General features: G+C 35.8%; 1 long non-coding RNA gene and 1 pseudogene across 2 annotated transcripts; both read left to right on the top strand.

Annotated features, from left to right (window-relative positions):
* The first annotated feature begins 9,689 nt into the window (after window positions 1-9,689).
* LOC147505593 (uncharacterized) lies at window positions 9,690-14,979 on the top strand (annotated as a pseudogene). Its single transcript, XR_015193375.1, has 2 exons — window positions 9,690-11,822; window positions 14,758-14,979. The product of XR_015193375.1 is annotated as an uncharacterized LOC147505593 (transcript).
* A 2,560-nt stretch (window positions 14,980-17,539) lies between these two features.
* LOC147505592 (uncharacterized) lies at window positions 17,540-19,070 on the top strand. Its single transcript, XR_015193377.1, has 2 exons — window positions 17,540-17,738; window positions 18,479-19,070. It is a non-coding gene; the product is annotated as an uncharacterized LOC147505592 (long non-coding RNA).
* The last annotated feature ends 4,071 nt before the right edge of the window (window positions 19,071-23,141 follow it).

Below are 23,141 nucleotides of genomic sequence, written 5' to 3'. Positions count from 1 at the left end.
CACAACTCGCCTCGCACACTTGAACTTTTCAAGGAAATGAAAACTCTAATCTCTTGGTAAGTTTAGAACTTCAACCAAGTGTTCATCCATATAATCAATCAAAAACTCATATTTTCTAAAAAAAATTTGGATTTTTTCTTTCTTTATATCTCTATCTATTACAAACAAGTTCCACTGATTTATACTATTTTATTACAAAATCCGGATCTGGAGTTCAACTAAATATTACAAAACAACTAAAACTGGAAAAAACTAGACAACCATGTGTGGAGGTGACTAGGCGGTTGCCCGCACGGTCGCCCGACGGATTCCGGCCAAGTTTTGTCGGTTTTCAGCTGCAGCTTCAGCTCCTCTCCAGCATGTTGATCTTGAACCTGGATTTGCAAAAAAGTAAGTTAGTAATGAAAAACAACAAAAATTAGAAAAATAAAAAGTGAAAATGTGAAAGTGATACTTCCCTCCTTAGATGCTCAACTAAACATTCTTGCTCCTTCAATCCATAACGGCGGCGCCATTTGAAGTTGTAGTATTGGTGGTGGTCTTCAAAAGAGTGGAAGTGAGGTTCACCATAGATTGTTTAAAGTTTGAATGGTTGGGAGTTAAAGAAAGGAAGGTAAGATCTTTAGTTGAGGACAAGTTTTGTTTACTAGTTTATGAAGAATATTGAAAGACAAGCTTAAGTGGTTTTAATGATTGAAGTAACATAAACTTGAAAGCAATGAAGGAAAATGATTGATTGAAGAAATAACAACAAGAAAGAAGATTGATTGATTGAAATATAAAAGCATATAACAAGATTGAAATGAAGAACAATAAAGTAAATAACTTGAATGAAAAAAAGACTAGAAATTAAATCTTACATGACACCAGATTAAGTCTAGGTGCATTCTCTCTCCCTAACTTTTAGTTCTTATACCCCCCTACTTTATGCAAATGACTTATTTGCCCTTCTCCATTATATTTGAGACACCTCACCCTTTACTTTATGCTTTTGCTTTTTCCTTTTGCTTTTTGATTTCTTTTTTATCAAGATAGGTTTTAGAGAAAGTCATCTTTTAAGTTTGATAACTTGACTTTCAGCTCCTTGGTTCTGAGTCCTTGACCTTTAACATTTGACTTTGACTTTGATTTTTTCAGCACTTTTTCATAACAGCTTCTAGCTAGTCTTCATAATAAGGGTGATTAAGGCTCTTTTTGGTGCCAAGACGCAGCTTTTATGATAAGTGGTCTGAATTTCTCAATAACCTAAAAAATACAATAAAAGCTATGAGTTGTCTTTTTATTAAGCGAAAGAAGGGCTGTAATGTAGTAATGTAAGGGTAATAAAACGCACATTTGGGAGCTGATCACCAGTACATCTAAGGCTAGTGGTATTTTCGAGGTGAAATCTAATCTAGAAATCAAAACTTTAATTGAATCCCTCACAAGAAAGATAAATGCCCTCACAACCAAACATAAAGGCCAAACTCCTTATCATGTCATGAACATAAATATCTCACCATGCAATTTCTATCTAAGCTTAAATCATTTAGATACCACTTGTCTCTTACTCAATAACAAATCGTCACTTCAACCAGAAGAAGTCTGTGCTTTCAATGTACCAAATGCACTATGGAGGCAACACCCAAATTTCACATGGACTACAAATCCACAAACCCAACCACCTCCAGGTTTCACCAACCACATCAAAGCACCAAATACATTCAAATAAGGACAAGATACATATAACAATCATAACAAAGCATTGGTTCCATCCCATTTTAACCAGAACTACCAAAACCCACCTATCAATAACCAAAATGACCTAGTTCTAGTTACACCACCAACTAGTGTTCAAACAAATAAGATAACCAAGATAATACTATTTGTCATGCAACAACAAACTCAAATCTTAGCATCCATGCAACAATCTCTAAACTTGTTAGCTCAAGACAAAATCCATAAAGGTGTGTTCCTAGGATAAGTAATCCCAAACCCTAAACCAACAAACACAGCCTTTAAAGCAACAAGTGATGTGGATGAAGCTAGAGCACAAAAACCTCTTTCATGAGTATTCCTGTCTACGAGGATTAAATCCTCTTTTCCAAGATATATTCCTTCCCATTTCCATTCCATCTTTTTCTTAAAAGGAATACATCAATAAGATAACCGGACCCTTAATTTGGAATGTGTGGTTGAAAGTGTCAGAGCCTTAGTCCACGTATATCTCGCATATTCTTTGTAAAACACTTTTTACTCGTCGTTTGAGTAAATGTGAATCTATGGAACGAGTATACAATTTTTATTTTTTTTATTTTACACTTCTTTTTCAAAAATAGTTGTTTTCTCCATTCTATTAATGCAAGATTCTCGATATTTAAATAGTTGTGTGAATTTTTCAAAAACAAAATAGGCAATGTATTCTACACAGACCAACCCCTAGAAAAACGCAATCTAGGGGCGGTTTGAGGTAAGTTTTGCTTACTGAGGGTCACCTATATCACCGAGCTATTCGCACGGGTCGGGACATTTCATGTCTTCCGCAATAAATCCCCCAACTCACATAACTGAAGCTCTGTCTTTCTGGATTGGGTTCGCCCCTTAGCCAACACGAAAGTTGCCTAAGATTACCTATTATGGTTTGTTTTAAAAATTAAAGTCAATAATCACAGCTTTTTGAGTATGAGTATCTTAAAACATCACTCCATAGTTTTCAAAACTAGAGGATATAAAAATGAAAATTATATGCCTTGGAGTAACTAAAATGATATTGGATTCACGTATAATTTTATCATCTTGTCAAAATCTCTATATGGTTATAGATATCCTTTGCATGAGAAAACTAACTAAAAAAAGAATAGTGTAACCCAAAGTGATACGATTCTCTGTTTAATTCTATCTTTTGCCTCCACTTCTCTATTTGTCTCGAGAATCTGACGATAAAAGACTTAAACTTGTACAAATTTTCAAAAATTCTCCTTTTCTTCTCAAAATCTTTACCCTTCTCAATCTCTCTTTCTCAAAACTTTCAAAAAATTTCCAAAATGTCTTATGCCAAGAACAAAAACCTTCGACCTAGCAAGACTAGATGGATCAGTTTCAATGCCCGTGTGCAAGCACTTCCTAGAGAACTGCAGTTGAAGATTTGGATACGTATACCAAACACCATTCCTGGTTTGGGTAAGAGTTCATACACACGTAAGAGACACGCTATGAGAGAAGGCTGGTGCTTGAATTGTCAAACACCAACTTGCCCTGGTCTTCAGCCTCATAGTAATTCTGTTTTTAAAGTTTACACGTGTCTTCCTCCAGCGCATCACGTTCAATCTCATTGAGTTATTCAACCTTCGGGTTGAGATTAACTCCAGTCTTTGAAAAGTCTTGGGAATCTGACTTAAAACAACCCACCTTTTAAAATTTCAGTTAAAAAATATCCAAAACCCAAAAAAATTAATTAAAATTTTCCCTCCTTTGTGTGTATATATTTCCCTTCAGTTCTTTTTTGTTTCTTTCATTTATCTGTTTTTCATCCACCGTTGGATGTGAGTGTACTCTATATTATTGCGTAGCATTTTTTATGCTGATCGTTTTGGTACCTCACGGGTCAAGATCAAACGAGTAACGAAACGCGGCTTGGCTTTTGAAGTTGGCAAGGCACTAAGGACATGATCGGAATTACCTGATTTCATTTGGGTTCAGGCCAAAAATTCAAAATAATTAAAAGGCACGTGCCATCATCTCGTATTTATACCTCGCGACCGCCCAACCTAATCATCGTCCCCAAATTTCCCAAACCCTAGCCGCACTAATCCATCTCTCACCCACCCCATATTAGCTCACGACTGCCTACCCACCTTAAAACACCACCACTCCAAATTTTCACAATAAGCTCCATTTTCAACCCCCATTCCAACTAAAAACCCCAATTTCATCAACTCCTACTCAAGATGGCCCAAGTCCTAAAAATCGTGTCAGAGCAAAATTTTGAACCCCTCTTCAATTCTGATCTATTTGAAGTCCCATCTTCAATTCTGATCTATTTGAAGTGCACTTCAAGGCTGAGATTAGAAGAAGAGGATGGGAGTCCTTTGTTTTGTTGAAAGACGCAAGTTACTATCCCTCTCTCACTCTTTTATTTTACACCAGTATTCAACGAGGGTAGGAAAAACCCTACGTCACACTGCATGTTTCAAAGTTCGTTGCGAAGGAATCCGTTGGCAATATCTCAATGGATAGCCTACAACTTGATAGGCTCAGCCAAGCCTTCTGATATTGGTAAGGCAATGCTCCACATCCTGTGGATTATTTAGGAGTAGAAGAACAGCTTCTGCATCACCACCTTCATCTGGGACCAACTCTGCAAACCCAGGAGGTCCACCGCTTCTTTACTAGTGCTGGTCACTAAGATCATGCAGCACTGGGGTTTCGTTGCTAGAGACGCTCTAGTGGAGGTAAGGGACGCTACCACTAGCCCTATTTATTCCCACTGCGTCCAACAATTCTGGTATCCACTTGCCGCCAGAGCCACCGAGCACGCATGAGCTACTGCCACACCTACGCCAGTGGACTACTTCGCTGAAAGTGTCACTCGATAGTTCACTCAGCCCATGGACAGAATTCATTTCATCCATAAGGGCCAGAGGATTCTGCACCAGCACGTCCACTAACTTCGGCAAGGGTAGCGAGTTATCATAGCGGCATAGCAAAACCTTAGAGAGGAGCAACAGTCCTTCCAGCAGGAGCAGTGACGTTTTCAGCACAGTGTCACAAGGACACTACACGGCATTAGAGATGCACTCCCGCGTAGTGATAGATACCCTAGGAACCGACGTCAGCACGGAGAAGGATCTTCTCAAAGTCAGGACGAGTCACGCACGGATTCTGACTAGGAAGTTCCCTAGTGTCCGTATAGTTGGATGTTTTCTTTTTATTTGTATTTTATGTTGTCTATTTTTCCTTTTTTATAACATTAGTATAATTTTAATATATGTCTGATATGTTTTTTCTGTGGAATTTGGTATATGAGTATAAGGTAATACAAATACATCATGCCAAAATTTTCCATTTTTTTCCTGCATTTCATATACTTTCAAAAATACAAAAACCCAAAAAAAATTCATAGTAGAATAATTACGTAACTCCCTAGTAAAATAAACCATGTATTTCTCGTTCTATATCAAACAACCCACGCCCCAAACTTGTTTAGGTTTGGTATATTTTCATCATAAAGAACATAATACAGGTGTATTTGCTCATGCTTCTATGGTAATCTCTTTTCTTATCTCTTCATACTTTGAGAACAAAGCATATTTCTGTTTAGGGGTGATATAGCAACATTTTGAAAAAACTAGACATTTCTTATATTAGATATAGTAGTATATTTCTTCATTTCTTAAAAAAAAAATCGAAAAAGACCACAAATATTATTTTATGTTTAGTACTAAAAGTCTTGTTTCCTTTTTCTATGATGAATAAATAGTCTAGAAGTCTCATTATAGCAACAGAGTAAGGATTCGTTCTTCAAACGTACAATAGTTTATGCATCTTTTCTTGAATGACATGCATAAACATTTGATTGTATATAGCAGTGAGTTTCTGAGACCATGGTTAGAACAATTAAATTCCATATCCTGTGAGAATCTAGCCAAAAGTTTCATCTGAATGATTATTGAGTGATGACACAAAGGATGTTCGGATAGAAAGACCACACGTCCACTTGCTTGATCACCACGTCATATCCTAGGAGAGAATTTAGGCCATTTTTGGATTGATATAGCCAAATAAACATTAAAAACCCAAAAGGATATTTTTTTTTTTCCCTCTAGCTACCCCTTTTGAGCCTTCACAATTTTCTAAAAGCCTTTTTATTCTTCACCATTAATTCTTAACCCGTTACAGCACACAATAAAAAGCTTACCCAATTGACGAGTTGAGAATTGGATGAATATCAGAAAAAGATAAAAGAATACATTTTACAAAAACAGATCAGTTAGTTGCTTCGAAAAGAAAAGAAAGACCCATCAAAAATCAAAACTCCAAAAAAAAATCGAAGGAGTCAAAGAAATCGAATCTCCCAAAAGTTCAAAATCAAAAGGAGGGAGACGATATCAAAAACAAAAGCAAAGCTAGAACTCTCAAAATTCAAAATCATATGGAGTCACAAAGCCAAAGGGCTAAAGAATGAATCACAATTCGGAAGCAATACCCAACTGACGAGTTGAGAATTGGATAAATATCAGAAAAAGAGAATAGAAGACCTTGTACAAAAATAGATCAGTTAGTTGCTTCGAAAAGAAAAAAAAAATCAAATAAAAGAAATACCCATCAAAAATCAAAACTCCAAAAAAAATCAAAGGAGTCAAAGAAATCGAATCTCCCAAAAGTTCAAAATCAAAAGGAGACGATATAAAAAACAAAAGCAAAGCTAAAACTCCCAAAATTCAAAATCATATGGAGTTACAAAGCCAAAGGACTAAAGAATGAATCACAATTCGGAAGCAAAGAACAAAACGAGGTTCTTCTCTAGTTACAAGTATCACGAAAACCCAATTTCTCAACTTATCAAATTTTGTTTTTTCCTTCCTTTTTCTTCTAAACCATCACCCTAGCCCTGTAATTCCTAATAAAAGACCTCTAGCTTGATTAGGAATAGGATGGTATGATAGTAAGAGGCAAGTGTGATCAATCAACCCCGGTTTCCTTTGGATGATGTCATTTGTGTATGTGAGGAATATAAATACCCGCTGCATTTGAGAGAACAAAACTTGAGTGAATCTATCAAAGAGTTTGTGTTTTAACACATCTCTGTGAGAACCCACCTTAAGAACACTTTCCAAAAGTTTCGGAAACGACTCTGTTTTTGCATTTCATTACTCATATTTGCGCATTTATCTTTCGATGATTTAATTATTGTACATATGTTATTCTAAGTTCAAAGGAGCTTGTCCTTATTCCCCGCTAATGAGATGTATCGACTTCTGAGAATAAATAAGGAGACAAGACCCTTTGTACTAGAGAGAAGAAGTCTGTGAGTACCTTCTCTGGAAAACTCTCACGAGGCTTAAGCTTGTCCACTAGGGAATTTCTAGTGGTTTAAGGCCTTGTTGCATATGGTCAATGCAATCGCACTCTACGAAATGAGATTAATATAATAAATAATAAATCACTCATTTGTGATCTTAGTTTTCTTTTCATCCTTGCTTAAGGACAAGCAAAATGCTATTTGGGGGTGGTTGATCAACTCCCAAATGTGCATTTTATTACCCTTATATTACTATATTAAAGTCCTTCTTACACATAATGAAAAGACAACTCATAGCTTTTACTGTCTTTTCCAGGTTAAAGGCCATTTCAAACCACTTATCATAAAAGCTGCATTTTAGCGCCAAAATGAGCTTTATCAATGCTTATTATGAAGACTCAAGCTGCTATGGAAAAGTGCCGAAAAAGTCAATGTCAAAGTCAAAGGTCAAAGGTTAAGGACTCAAAACCAGAGAACTGAAAATCACGTCCTTAACTCAAAAGACTAGAGATGGATAGTCTTGCTACAAAAGAAGACTTGCTCAAAACCTAGCTTGCTCAAGAAGATATGAAAAAGTAAAAGCATAAAGGAATTGAAAAGCAAAAAAGCAACATGGTGAGGTGTCTTGATTATAGAGGAGAGGGCAAATAAGTCTTTTGTAAAAATAGGGGTATAAAAACCCAAAAGTAGGATGAGAGAATGCACCTAGACTTATTCTAGTGTCATGTAGGAGTAGTGTAGGATTTATTTTTCAAGTCATTTACATTCAAGTCTTGTCTTTACTTTTCGTTCTTCAATTCAATCTTTTTCATTTCAAGTTTATGTCTTAATCTTCAATCAAATCTTTTTCATTTCAAGTTTATGTTTCCATCTTCAATATAAGTTTTCAAGTTTCAATCAAGTTGTTGTATTTGAGTTTGTTCATTCAATACAAAGTTGAGTCATTAAAAATAAGTCCTAAAGCAAAGAATACTACCTTCTCTTCTTCATAACTCCCATCAATCCATCTTCCAAACAATCTATGGTGAACCTCATCAATCTTTGATTTACTTACCAATATACAACTACTTCACACCTGCATGGAGGTTGTTCTTCAAGTTTTCTTAATATGACATTATATTTGTTCAAGAACGGTAAGAGAAGCGACCAACGTTGTGAGACTCTCTTCCACTTACAGTTTTGGTTAAAACCTTGAATTTGATTCATCCTAGCTATAATTCGTTCTCAATAAACTTGTCCCGATTGATCATTTACTATTATAGGATCTTCTCCAATCTCAATCCACGCTCTATTGAGAGCAATATTTTCTTTATTTGTCCAACTTGAACCCCTACCTTGTTTTGGTTGTGACATTGAGAGTGTTGTGTGTGAAATGGTTGAGTTGTTTGATTAGAATGTTTTGGTTGAGTGTATGTAAAATGAAGAAGGAAATGAGTGTAGATCTATAGATGTAGAATTTCGGTCATTTTTTGGCCATTGGAGGCTTGGAGCACGCGACAGTGATAGTGTCACGCTATAATAGGAATGTCGCGCGACATTAGTAATGGCGCGGTGTGCTGGTCAAAGTCAAAAAAAAAGTATGGGCGACATTAGGAGTGGCACACGACATTACCACTGTCGCGACACATCCCCATCCGAAATCACAAATTTGCATCCATGAATGTGGCTAGAGTGCTAGACAGGTGATAACTCCACATTTGCCTCCACCTAGAGATTTTCGCAAAATTCCGAATTGTGGAGGCAAATGTGGAGGTGATACTTCCACCTAGAGATGCTCTAAATATCAATATATATTCGAAATAATTAGATTTTGAAATCATGTCGGAACATACTAGATTTCGCAGGGAATTCTGATTTTTGGAAATAATAATGAAATTTCAAAGAATTTGAAATATTCAACTCTGGTTCTACGGTTCTACCGTTGTATTTATTCGGGATGTAAAGAAGTTTAGGGGGCAGGGACAACCGAATGTGGAGTTCTCAACTTGGCCTTTCGGAGAATTGTCCTTCTTTCCAGTTTTTTCTTTTATATGGTGGCATAAAGCCCCACTATTTGTAAATATGAACGTGTTATATGATGTTCTTCACATATGTAAATATTGTTTGGTTTAATAAAAGTTCAGCTTGAAAAAAAAAAATAATAATAAAAAAAATAATAATAATAATAATAATAATAATAATAATCTTGTTCGGAATATACTAGATTTCGCAGGGAATTCCGATTTTTGGAAAAAATAATGAAATTTTGATGAATTTGAAATATTCAACTCTGGTTCTACCGTTGTGTTTATTCACGATGTAGTATATTTTCTTGGCTGAACCTACACCATCTTTTTTTTTAAGGCTAAATCTATGGTGCGCGAGATGTATGGTGCGCCATTACATCTCGGCCACTCATACCAAGGGGTGTGTGTGTATTTAATGGCAAAAATACTGATCCAAAGGCCCATATTACCTACGCACCATACGACCTGCGCACTGAAGACATGCTCTTTTTTTAATGGTAAACCTACCCCATCTTAATCGATATCCAACAAGTATTATTCACCTTGAGAAAAAAAAACATTTTATGAGATACATTTCACTGGAATATTTCCTCTCTGCGAGAATTGTGTTCGGGTTTTGGGCTTCTTGGGTTGTGTTCGGGTTTTGGGCTTCACCTTTAATCAGAAAAAGAGAGTGAAAATGCAACGGACACTCAGTTGGGTTTCATTTTTTCTGCTCAAAATGGCAATGTTAAGGAGGGTTTCTTCTGGTACTCTCTCTCCTCTCTTGCATTCTCTTTCCTTCTTTCGTTTCAAAACTACTACTACTCCTACTACTACGTATCACCCACGTCAATCATCAACCACTTCTGCCGATAAAGACCACCTTCATTTTCATTTATTAGAGAAATTAGTTAGAGAAAGGTGTAAATCTGGAACCCTTGAGCTTGACGAGGCATTGGGTTTCTTTAATGAGTTGATTCGGTATCGACCCTTTCCTTCCATTCACCCTTTCAACCAATTGTTAGAAGCCCTTGTCAAGACCAAACACTTTTCTATTGTTTTATCCATGTACAATGCAATGGCTTCCGCTGGAGTCCAACCTGACATTGTGACGCTTAACACCTTGATCAATTGCTACTCTTGTATCGGTCGGGGGTGGATTTCGGGTTTTCTGTACTGGGGAATATTTTAAAACGTGGGTTTCAACCGAATGCTTTTACTTTCAGTTCTCTTCTCAAGGGTTTGTTTCTAGAGGGAAAATCAGCACCAACTTTGGAATTGTTCGTCAAAATAGCCCGAGATGTAGTCATTTATGGGGTTATCATCAATTGGTTCTGCAAATCATTAAATTCAGATACTGCCCTTCAATTGATGAGCTCAATGGAAAAGGAAAAGCTGAAACCGGACATCCACATATACAATATGATCATTGACTGTATTTGCAAGGAAAACCGGGTGTATGATGCTGTCAATCTCTTTCAGGAAATGGTTGACAACGGAGTTGTCCCAGATGCCATTACTTTCAGCTCTTTAATTCATGGACTATGCAGCATTCGTCAACTGAAAAGAGCCTTGAGCTTGTTTGATGATATGTCCAAAAAGAGCATCTCACCGAATGTAGTAACCTTCAACATTCTTGTCGATGCCCTTGGCAATGAGGGTAGGACCAGTGAAGCACTTCAGGTGTTAGAATTGATGCTTCAAAGAGGTATAACACCTAATGTCATCACATATAGTTCTTTGATTCGTGGCCTATGCATCTCCAGTAATTGGAACAAGGCAAATGAATTGTTACACGATATGATCAGTCGAGGAATCTTGCCAAATGTGCAAACATACAATATTTTGGTCGATACATATTGCAAAGAAGGGAAGCTTAGTGAGGCACATCAACTATTAGAGGGGATGATTCAAATAAATGTGGCGCCTGACACTATCACATACAACTCTTTGATGGATGGGTGTTGTTTGCAGGGTCGAATGGAAGAGGCTGCAAATGTTTTTGATTTAATGGTGGATGCTAGTCTGGAGCCTGATATTGTTAGCTATAATACAATGATTAATGGTTATTGCAAGGCTAAGAGATTAGATGAGGCTATGCAACTTTATTAGAAATTGAAGTGCAAGTGCTTGAATCCTGATGTTGTTACATATAACACCCTTATTGGTGCTATGTAAGGTCGGGAGAGTTGTGGACGCAAAGAAATTTTTTGAAGACATGCAAAGTCGTGGGCAGAATCCAGATATTGTCACATATGGTACATTAATAGAAGGTTTGTGTGCTAACAGTGGTCTTTTTGAAGCTATGGAATTGATTCATTTGATGGAAAGAAATGGGTTAAAAGCTAATGTTGTGATTTATAACAGTATTATTCACCACATGTGCAAACAAGGAAAGTTGTTGGAAGCAAAGGAACTATTTTACAGCCTTTCTTCAAAAGAGGTGCTGCCCAACACCAGAACATATACCACAATGATCAATGGCTTTTGTAAGGAGGGCAGGTTAATTGATGCTCAAAGCTTGTTCATAGAGATGGAAAAGAGGGGTGTAGCTCCAGATGGCCTTACTTTCAACATCATGGTTCAAGGATTTCTCAAGGAAAAAGATACTCAAAAGGCACTCCAATTTCATAAAGCAATGCTTGACAGGGGTTTCAAAGTGAATGCTAAAACCACATCTATGATACTGCATGTGCTTGTGACAGATGATATGAATGATGAAGGTGGGGTTATTCTTTGTAAGTTCTTGTTGAGTGACAAATAAAGGCGTTAGTATGCATGTTGATTGATGGCTCAGTCTCCAAGGACTTATTATTACCAGGATGATGAAATCTGTAAGTTGCTTTCTTCATCCATTCTTTTGCTAATTTATGTGTCAACAGAAAGTGTATACTTCTCTCCTGTCTCCATCCTATATTGTGTTTACTTTTTCATTTAGATTGGATTTATTCTTTGGTGTACATGTAATACCGAGGCTATTCAACTTGGGTCTTTACTGGGATTCTGCGTAGGTATTAATAAAAGAATGTATATATCTTGTTTCTGTTTATAGGATACTATTAGCTCGTATACTAAGTGAGTTCTATGCTATACTGATATGTATATTATCATTGTTTCTTGAGATATCGTTTGAGTGCATAACAAGTCAACATAATATCTATAGTAGTACAATTTATCACTTAGCTTATCACGTGACATGTTTGATGTTCTATTAGGAGTTGTCGAGAATATGTTTTGTATCTATTTCGAGATTGATTATTTAGAAAATTGTGATATACTTTTCTTTTGGATGATTTCTTATGTTTAAAAGGATGTTGTTTGAATTTTCTTTGTTTTTGCCTTTTTTGGAGTTATTTTGATGTCCCTTCATGTTATTCTCTTAAAGAATTTATTTATTCTAGTGTACATGCCGCAGCAATAAAACAAATGACTTGGATGAGTTGATGTGAGTTGATATTTTATAGATAAGCATTGTTCCTTTGTGCCATTTGTTAGCTTCATTCTATTGTATTACTTCTTTTTCAACAGGTTCTTGCTGGCTTATAGAATTGTGATAGTTCTCTTCCCGTTGCATTTCTCTTCTCACCGTTTTTAGGCGATGTAGGGCCGGTCCTCACTGTATTACAGTTTACCCTATTTCTGTGTATCCCAACCTTAGTTACCATATCGTTGAGCAAAAGCGAGAGTGTAAATGCGCCTGACTTGAGAATCTCTGGAATCTAGAGTGCCTATAGAGTGTCTATGCGCCATATGTAAATGCATATGGGTTAAGGAGAAGGGAAAGAGAAGTGGTAGAGAATCTTGGTGGAATGAGGACACCTAGCTGTGAAAGGAGGAGAGGCAAAGGTTTTTTGTTTTATTTTTATTTTTCAATTTTTTCAGCTGGACAATTTGTTTTATTTTTTATTTTTTTCACAGCCCAAGTTGTTTTTCACCTCCCTAGTCCCAAGAGGCCTCCTACCGTCTGGTCAATTATCTGTGGGCTATATGCACATTTGGCTTGACAATAACTTCAGCGCTCTTTGATGTGCAGGCCCACTGTATTCGTAGTCCCCCTTGAGTAAATACACAGCAAGAACATCTTACATTTGTAGAAGTGGATGAGAATGCATTAGAGTCATTCACAGGGAATGTCAGATTCCTTTGTTCTGCTAAGTGTGAAGTAGTATCTATGTAACAAATTAGAGTAGGGTGGGTCCCACAGGGCCTCCATCTAAAGGCCAATAACCAATTTTCTCCTCTTGTGACATGATGAAATCAAGTGATTTTAAGCTGTATGCTGCTTTCTCAAAATGGGAGATGACCCGACCCCTAAGGATCTCCTCTTTTCTTCAAAGCCTAACTTCATCTTATCAAGTTGCTTTATATAGTCTGCTTTGGGGATGGTTATTGTGTTTAGGGTTCCCGATTTGATACGTTTGGTTTTTGATTTTGTATTCAACCATTTGGTTTCCACAGATTTTCTTACCATAGTTTCATGTTTGAAGTCCTACTTTTGTTTTGGTTTCGTTAAATTTGTGGTCAATAGTTCTTAGTTGGTTAATTTGCTTCATTAAATTTGTGTAGGTTTTACGAGTTGGAGTGTATTTCCATTTTGTCAGTATTGCAGTGAAGCACTGTTTATACACCTTGGTTAGTGGTTTTTTTTCTAATTTGTTTTATATCTTACAGCAGCGGAATTTATTGTTTTGTAGAATTATAATGTCCTATCTTCCTTAATGGTGATGTCTGTATTACTATATTGATGTTGTATCCTTTCGTAATTTTGATCTTAGTATATTACACAATGTAAAAAGATCAATGTTAAAAAATCGAAATTGTCTGACAATGTCTGCGGTGCAGAACTCCAGCTTTATTAGCCTAAGTACGTGTGCTTGGCTTTTGTATGTCCCTTAATAGTTGTTGAAACATGAGTGACTGGTGGACAGTGGTGTCTTATATGACCTTTCTTAAACACTGAAATGCATAGATGTCATTGTTCACAGTACAACATTTAATTAAATGCATCTATATATTCTTCCATTTCTTTCTTTCACTTTGATTGATGGTTTATTGGTTTTGCTTTTGCTTAAATATTATATATATATATATTATCATTGAAGATATGGAACTATTAATAAGTTGCACTATTAATAAGACCTGGTTGCAACCAATGCGATTCTGCTTAGGCAGAGGTGGTAAAAAGGGCCCATAAGGCATTTTTTTGAAGGGTATCATCTTGAGAATGTGCCGTGGAACATGCACTGCCAGCAATTCAACAAAGACTGACAACAAACTTAGACCAGTCTTTTGACAGTCTGCAAGGAAATCGTACCTATAGATCCCAAGATTGTTAATTTGTGTCTTTGTACATACTCACATGGAGCCAACATGACTGGATTTTCGATGCCAATGAGTATTTTGTACTCGTATGGCCTGAATCATAACATGCTTTATTTCATACCATAAGCCATTGATTGCAATCGTATATCCAGTATCATAGGTCACAGGATCATGGCCATCGAGTATACTTGGCCTTGAACAACTTAGATTTCATCTGCCTTTGACCTCAGGACCTTACTGTGATGCATTTTCAGAAATTTGTTTTCTGATTGCATCAGATTGTTTTTTAATCTCATTTTTTGCTATATCCACTTACTAACACAAGAGTTTTTAGCTCAATTGGTTGTGTACCCCCTCTCTTTTTTGCTTTATTTCTTTCATATGTTTAATGTTGTTATTCTCAGTTATTACCTTTTGTACTCACTCTCTTATATCACATGAAAACAGGCAATCAAATACATCTTTGAAGTATGTTTGATTGAGACATGGGGCTGCAAACGATGACGCTTACTTTGGGATTTAAGATTGGGGTCTTCTTATGTGTTTTTTTAACAAATTAAGCGCATGAACAATGTTGTTTGTACTTTTGGCAGTGTTTTTGTATTTAAATAAGGTTTTACATTTCTGTTCTGCTGTGGGAATAAGATCTCCTAACATTTGTAACTTCAACGTTTGAAAAGCTATTTTGCCTGTCCAAAACTCCAAATACATCATATTCTTTGCATACTGTTGCAATGGATTTACTACGATATTCTATTTCATTAAGTCGCGTAGCCTGGTTTATTCATACATATTTGTGGCTTGGTAAAATATCACATGCCATGTGCAAGGAACTTCAATTGTCAGTACAGTGTACACGCTTATGTTTATGGCAAGCTGAAATTGTCGGAAATAAAAAGGAATTTAGCATGGGGCTGTCGCGGAAGTGAGCTGATAAGTTAGCATGTCCCACCTGCATAATTATCATTGCAATAATATACATGACTTATCAACAATGCTTGAATGGGGTGATTGCTGGTGCTAAGTGCCAACTGGTAAAGTTGGTATAAACCTTTGGGTAATGACGCAAAGGATGTAAGGCTTTGAATCCCGTCAGCACCGATGAGTAAGCAATCTCATTTAAAATAGGTTTGCCAATAAAATAAAAAAAGACATTGTTCACCTTATTGTCTTGGGAAACATAGTTAATCTGCACTAGTTCATGCCTCAAGCTCAATATAGTTATTTTATTGAACACTAATAATATTGGTCATTTGAGTGCATATATTATTTTATAGTAATAAATTTTTTATAATATTATCAATTTATTTTACTACAATATATAAATAATCAAGCATGCTTGATCTTAGATTCTTTGGCATGCTCGTTGATCAGGGAAATGCAATGACATATTTTGAATGGTATTTTCAAAAGAATTGTTTGTTTTTTATAAGTCTATATTTATTTTTATTTTTTATTTTTTGATAAGTAACCTTTATTGATTGGAATGTGTAGAAACACAAAGTTACAGACATAGTGAGGGAGATCTTCATAAGGCAACAAACTTACATGATCAAAGCATAAAACATAAGCTCCCGAATTCATGCTCTAGTAACACCGAAAGATGAACCCATAATGACATGCGGTCAGTTCAGTACAAATTCCCTGAGATGATATTCATTACGGTGAGTAGAGGAAGACATCCAGAACCACAACAACCTCTTTATTTCCATGATCGACTTGTCACTTGTGTACAGACAATACTTTCGCCCTAAAAACTCGATCGTTTTGGGTTGACGTCTTCGGTCTTCCACAATACCCAAATCATAGAATAAGGAAGCAAGCTCCAAAGTTTGCGACCGAAACAGTTCCCACCCCTTATTGGCCAGTACCTAGGCATATCTTCTAACGAATCCACACGAGCAAGAACGGGGAAAGCCAATTCAACAGGTTGCATCATCAAGGTCCACATTTGTAATGCAAAAGAGCAATGTAAAAACAAATGAGGCATGTCCCCGGTCATCGATTGTGTTACAAAGTGAACACGTGGAATTTGCCATAGTACCTCGGTGGATGAGATTATCTGTTGTTGAAATTGATCCAAGTATAGTTTCCCAAAAGAAAATTCTGACTTTAAGAGGATAGGTATTTTCCACACCAAGTTGGTAGGAAATGGTATAGGAGGAGGCCTACAATTGCGTTCCTCGGTAGCTAGCATCTCGTGGAATGAAGCAACATAGAATATACCATTCTTTGTCAAGCTCCATATGCAATTGTCTTCCTGATCCGTCAACACCACTGTTTCAAGTAGAATCACCAAGCCAGCACTACTACTTGATTAATACAGCTTTTAATGTCAACATCCTATATTCCTAATTTCCTATTTAATACACCATTTCTCATGGTGCGTCTCTATTTTTTTTCTTTCATAATGAGTGGAGAATCTTTAAGAAAGAAGATTCCTGTTACATTTTTCTTTCAGTTTGTTTAACGTATGAGGAGAAGGATATTCTTGTTCATGAACAACATAATCCGATTCCAACAAAGTGTATCGAAATTGGTTCCTTTTCCTGAGGATGGTATGTACCGTCAAATATTCCTGAACTCTTAACTTAGCACACCTCAATAAAATCTCATTGACTCACCATGGATTAAGTTGGCAACTAGGCTCAGCTGGGTTCTTTATGGAACCACCACATATAGGACACATCAAGCAAAATCATTGACATATACCGATATACAACTAACTATACAAGAAAAGGGACGTGGTACGCGTGGAGTGATATATTTTCAGTACGTACACGGATAAATACCTATTAATTAGACCAAAAGAAAAACAAGGTACAACTTTGACCAATTCAGTACGGACATTTTGTGTTGAAGAGTCACCCATTATATATGGGGATGTTTTGTCTTATAGGCTTGATTCATTTTTGTTTTTTGAAACAAACATTGCATTAACAGATAGCAAAAAGATTATACAGAGGTCAAAATTGTAAAAGTTTGTCTGAAATTTGAGATAGATGTCAAATTTCAGTTTTTATGGAGAAAAAAAAAAAAAAATTTGTTATTTTCTCTAAACTTAAAAATTTTATGGCTGTGTACCTATACCTAATTTCCTGATATATATATATATATATATATATATATATATATATATATATATATATATATATATATATATATATATATATATATATATACGGTTTGGCTAGGATGACATATTTACCGTGACATACTTAGAGTGACATTCTACTATTCACGCCCTTAAAACCCAGCCAACGAACCAACAAAACAAAAAACATAATTTTGTTTACAAACCTTTGTCAAATAGTTCAAACTCCAAACTCCAAATTCAAAACTCGACCAAACTCCAAACTCCAAATTGATCACCCCACTCCGGCATCCCACTCCGACATCTCCCGTCATCGCAAGCTTGAAGAGGACAGGTTAGTTACTTCCCTTGTTTTGGTACTTTTCGAGTTTTGATATAGTAATGGCTATTGCATCAATGTTCACGACATTTGATGTTGTAGAGTGTGGACTGTAGTTGAACAATACCGTATATCAGTGTATGGACTAAAGCTGCTATAATTTGACGATGCAAAGGTGAAAATTTGAATGAGTTTGGAGATTTTTTGAACAATACCCAAATTGAAAATCAGCTGCTAGGACGCTTTCAATGGGGTAAAAATTTTGATGATTGAGTTTTCAATGGGGTACAATCCCACGTCATCGTATATGAAGCAGCTTTCAATGGGGTAAAAATTTGGAGTTTGGAGTTTTCTAAATGCTTGCTAGAATAATATTTGATCAATTTTCACGCTAATCATGAAATAAAACTTTAAGTGAAGTTATTATATTGCGCGCTTATGTACCAAATTATTTAACTCCAAATGCTATATATTTAAGAAAATAGTTATCAATTACAAGTCATATGTATAGGTTTTTTATTGTTATGTGCTTAGTTACTATTACATTTAGTCAGTTTGGATTCTTGTTCTTGGTCTTTGCATCAAAATCAGAGAAGAGTTTCTTCAACGCTGGTGATTTTATGGTCAGTAAATTGAAGCTTGTTGAACTTGTTTTAATCAACTTTCCTTTTACATACCTTGTTTCATTGAACTTTAGTTATATGCTTATAGGTATGTTTACCTTGTTTCATTGAACTTTAGTTATATGCTTATAGGTATGTTCAGCTGTTCAGTTGAGTGGATTCTTCATGTGTAATGGGAGCTACAAGAATTACCCATAGGGCCCAGGGAATTGTTTCCATTGCTTCAAGATGGCACATGCTGGCTACATACGGGACGAGCACTAATATCAACACATTGACTACCAAAGACTTAATGGCAGACGCCAATGGAAGTCCAGAGTCTAACTGTGTCGATGATTTGGAGTCTTCAGATGCTTTCATCACAACTCCACAAGATACATCCTTATTCCGTACTAGACTAGCTTTGGGTTAGTACAGTTTTTCCATAGTGTGACTGAAGTTAGTCGAAGTTCTTGGCATAAGCTCTTGGCAGAAGGTCTTAAAGCTCTTGGCAGAAGGCCTGCAGACTTTCAGCAGTTCTGTTAGAAATTTTGATGATATGTCAGAATTTTGTAAAGTTGATTTGTAATAATCTGTCTGGCAGTTTTGGGCCGGCAGTTTTTCGTATTTGCAGAATTAAGTTTCATTCATCAAGTTTGCTTTTAGAAAGTTTCTGTTAGTTAAAGCTCTTTTTGTAATCTTCGAGACTTATACATACTGGAAAATAGAAGACATCTTTGCAATCTTTGAAAGTAGAAAAAATAGATTTGCTATTTGGCTCTCAGAACCCATGAACAAAAGGGTATTTTGGTTTTGCCAACCATTCCCAAAGACGTTACATGAGAGGGTTTGGTTTATTTTCTAATGACTTGGGATGAATTATTATTAGCAGCATGAAGGTCTTTTGCAAGGTATCGAAAGAGATAAACCATAGATGGAAAGAAGATACTAAGTGATCAAGTTATTGTTCAACATTTGTTTCTAGATTACAGCGAATAGGTTCTGAGCTTGGTTTCAAGGCACCTGCAATCTTTCTATACATTTCCAGCACTATCCATTATCTATCTTATTTCCATTATCCATTTCAAGGCCCAATGAAAAAAGGAAAATGAAATATAGCATTAAAAGCTAAAACACCACTATCCATTATCTATCTTATTTCATATACATTTCCAGCACTATATAATCTACATGTCGAATTATCCGTAACATAAGGCTTCCCATCACCATCAACTCTAAGTTTAGCTTCACAACCTTCACCCTTAAAAATCTCTTGCAATCTAACCAAATTATATTTCCAACAAAACTGCACAACCTCAACTGCCATTGCAAGTCCACTACCACCCAAACCACTAACCAACTTAGTATCATCAACAACCATGACAAACTTCGCCGATGCGGCCTCAACCATTTTTGTTCATATACAATGGAAAGCAAGGCAACAACAAGGCAACAAGTTTTGGGGTATACCATCAGCTCTGAACCATTTGCTTTCCAGCAGTAGGCGGCAGCAGCAGCACTTGATTTCCAGCAGTAGCAGGCAGGCAACAAGGCAGCAGTAGCAGTCACTACAACACACCAGTCACTACAGCACTTGCTCCCCATCAGAATCAATGTGCCCCCTAGAATGATCAAAACGAAATGGGTATTCTCCCATTGTGGTGAAAGGCATCAGGCCAAAAGCTCGGGCAGTCTTGATCTCCCTTGCAACCTTTCTCTGGGCTTTCGCAGAGATACGAGTCTGCACAACATAGAATAAGCAACAGTTCAGGTGAAGATAACTCATGAAAGAAAAACTAGATGTCAATATTTGAAACAAAAAAATACTTGATATATGTACACCAAAAACATGACATTCACCTGGCTCCTTTTGATGATAATTCCAGCTTCAGTGATTGTACTACTCTCTTCAGCAACAAGATCAACAACACTTTTCAAGCCAACCTCGGATGAAAACGTTGACGACGACGATGCGAGATTCTCGAGCCTACTAGAAACTTTCTCTCTAAGACACTTCAAATCCACATCGAGTTTCATAACACACATTCAACACACACTCAACAGATTCATAATAGATAATCGAAAAAATTCAACAGATTCATAACATATTCTTAACAGATAACCGAAAAAATTCAACAGATAATAGATTCAACAGATTCATAACATATTCTTAACAGATAACCGAAAAAATTCAATAGATAACAGATTCAACAGATTCATAACAGATTCTTAACAGATAACCGAAAAAATTCAACAGGTAACAGATAACTACAGATAACTACTAAAAGCATCAAAAGCACCATATCACCTTAATTAGGTATTTGATAATACAGATAACTACTAAAAGCACACACACCAACAACAACCTCAAAATGATTTTTCCAAAGTTAAAATTTCATAAATATATAGCATTTGGAGTTAAATAATTTGGTACATAAGCGCGCAATATAATAACTTCACTTAAAGTTTTATTTCATGATTAGCGTGAAAATTGATCAAATATTATTCTAGCAAGCATTTAGAAAACTCCAAACTCCAAATTTTTACCCCATTGAAAGCTGCTTCATATACGATGACGTGGGATTGTACCCCATTAAAAACTCAATCATCAAAATTTTTACCCCATTGAAAGCGTCCTAGCAGCTGATTTTCAATTTGGGTATTGTTCAAAAAATCTCCAAACTCATGCAAATTTTCACCTTTGCATCGTCAAATTATAGCAGCTTTAGTCCATACACTGATATACGGTATTGTTCAACTACAGTCCACACTCTACAGCATCAAATGTCATGAACATTGATGCAATAGCCATTACTATATCAAAACTCGAAAAGTACCAAAACAAGGGAAGTAACTAACCTGTCCTCTTCAAGCTTGCGATGACGGGAGATGTCGGAGTGGGATGCCGGAGTGGGGTGATCAATTTGGAGTTTGGAGTGTGAAGATTTTTGGAGTTTGGTCGAGTTTTGAATTTGGAGTTTGGAGTTTGAACTATTTGATGAAGGTTTGTAAACAAAATTCTGTTTTTGTCACGGTAAGTATGTCATCCTAGCCAAACCGTATATATATATATATATATATATATATATATACTTGGCTAGAGTGACATCCTTATAATGACATCCTTATTGTACATCCTATCAAAAAGTGCATTTTAACAATGAATTAGTGGCTGATTTTTTGTAGATATATTCTACCCACCATGGATTATATCTCTACAAAAAATTAGCTCAATTCGATATTTCTAGCTTTGTCAAACTTAAAATTATTTCTAGACCGTTAGATAAAATTGCAAACTTAAAACACTATTTTTGAAAAAGTTTCACATATTGGATTGAGCTAATTTTTTGTAGGGATATAATCCATGGTGGGTAGAAAATATCTACAAAAAATCAGCCACTAATTCATTGTTGAAATGCACTTTTTGATAGGATGTACAATAAGGATGTCATTATATATATATATATATATATATATATATATATATATATATATATATATATATATATATATATATATACACACACACTAAACCTATTCTATTTACATATCCAACAAATTTTCTAAACTCCCAACTAAAAAATAAAAACCGGAAATCAAATATCACCAATTAGATCACGGAGTTCCTCTACCATTTCCTGTTTGAACTCCAAATCTTTGCCTAAGAAGATTTCTTTCTCAACGGGGTTCCTCATTAGGATTGTGTAAGCCTTCTAAGTATCGTTTAGTAAAACTTTCAATCTTCATAACTTGCTCACAAACATACTCCCCACGAGCTGCAGGATCAACAACTTTTTTAAGATCACCTATTGCACTTGTCAAATCTTGAACAATATCTTTCACTTAGCCAAAAGTAAATTGAGAGTGACATTAGCTTAATCCTTAAAATTCAGACCAAGTAATGTGCATATAAAATGCAACTTACCGGATCATATAGGAACTCAATCAGCTGAAGGAGGAGCTATGATTGTTTGCTTAATTGGGTCCTAGCTAAACCCACTTCTTGATGCCAAATCAGTAAAAGAGTTGTACTCTTTCCTCATTGTACGCATTCGGCTCGTGATATAAAACCTTTTCAACTTGCTCCTGAGTTTTGGCCAATACTGCCAATTGGACTGATGTATGCACTGCTTCATCCCAAACCCTACCATGTTTCTTTTTTTGCCTATATGCATCAAGGAAAGTTTCTATTAGTGTAGCATCCATGGAAAAAGTCTAATTTATTTGCTTCTTCTCATTTTCAGACTTTACTTCGAGTACTTTGTTGACCATATCTGTAATATAAATTAAGCAGCAAGTTCACAACAATAGCACACACTGAGTGAGAGAGAGAGAGAGACAAGTGCACCTAAAGAAAATATCAATTAAAATCACACTTTCAATAAAGCGTAATTACAATCACAAACAAAACAATAAGTATACAAATAAGTCAGCTACCAATATCTTATAAAACAAAAAAAAAATAAAACAATAAAAACTATATATACTTATTCATTCTTCCCTCATTTCTCCGTTGTTTGTAGTTTTGATAGGCAATATACATTTTGTTAGTAGTGTTGTCCCTAAATTGTAGCTATCGAGTTTGTTCAACCCTAAATGTAGGTCGTTGGCTATTACTACTTGACGGATCAACTTGCTCTTGGCTATTACGACTTAATGAAGAACCAACTTGTTGTCAAGATGCTCAGATTTCCTGGTCTGTTTCCTCAATAATCGGATCCTTTAGGTCAACATCATTATGTGATTGTAGAGTATGAAGCACGCCATAACTATCTTAACTTGTGACTTGTATGAATAATGGGAACGAGCTGATAAC

This window comes from Coptis chinensis, chromosome 4, assembly GCF_015680905.1.
Source record: "Coptis chinensis isolate HL-2020 chromosome 4, ASM1568090v1, whole genome shotgun sequence".
NCBI classification, from domain to species: Eukaryota; Viridiplantae; Streptophyta; class Magnoliopsida; order Ranunculales; family Ranunculaceae; genus Coptis; species Coptis chinensis.
This window is presented reverse-complemented; position numbering and strand designations above follow the sequence as displayed.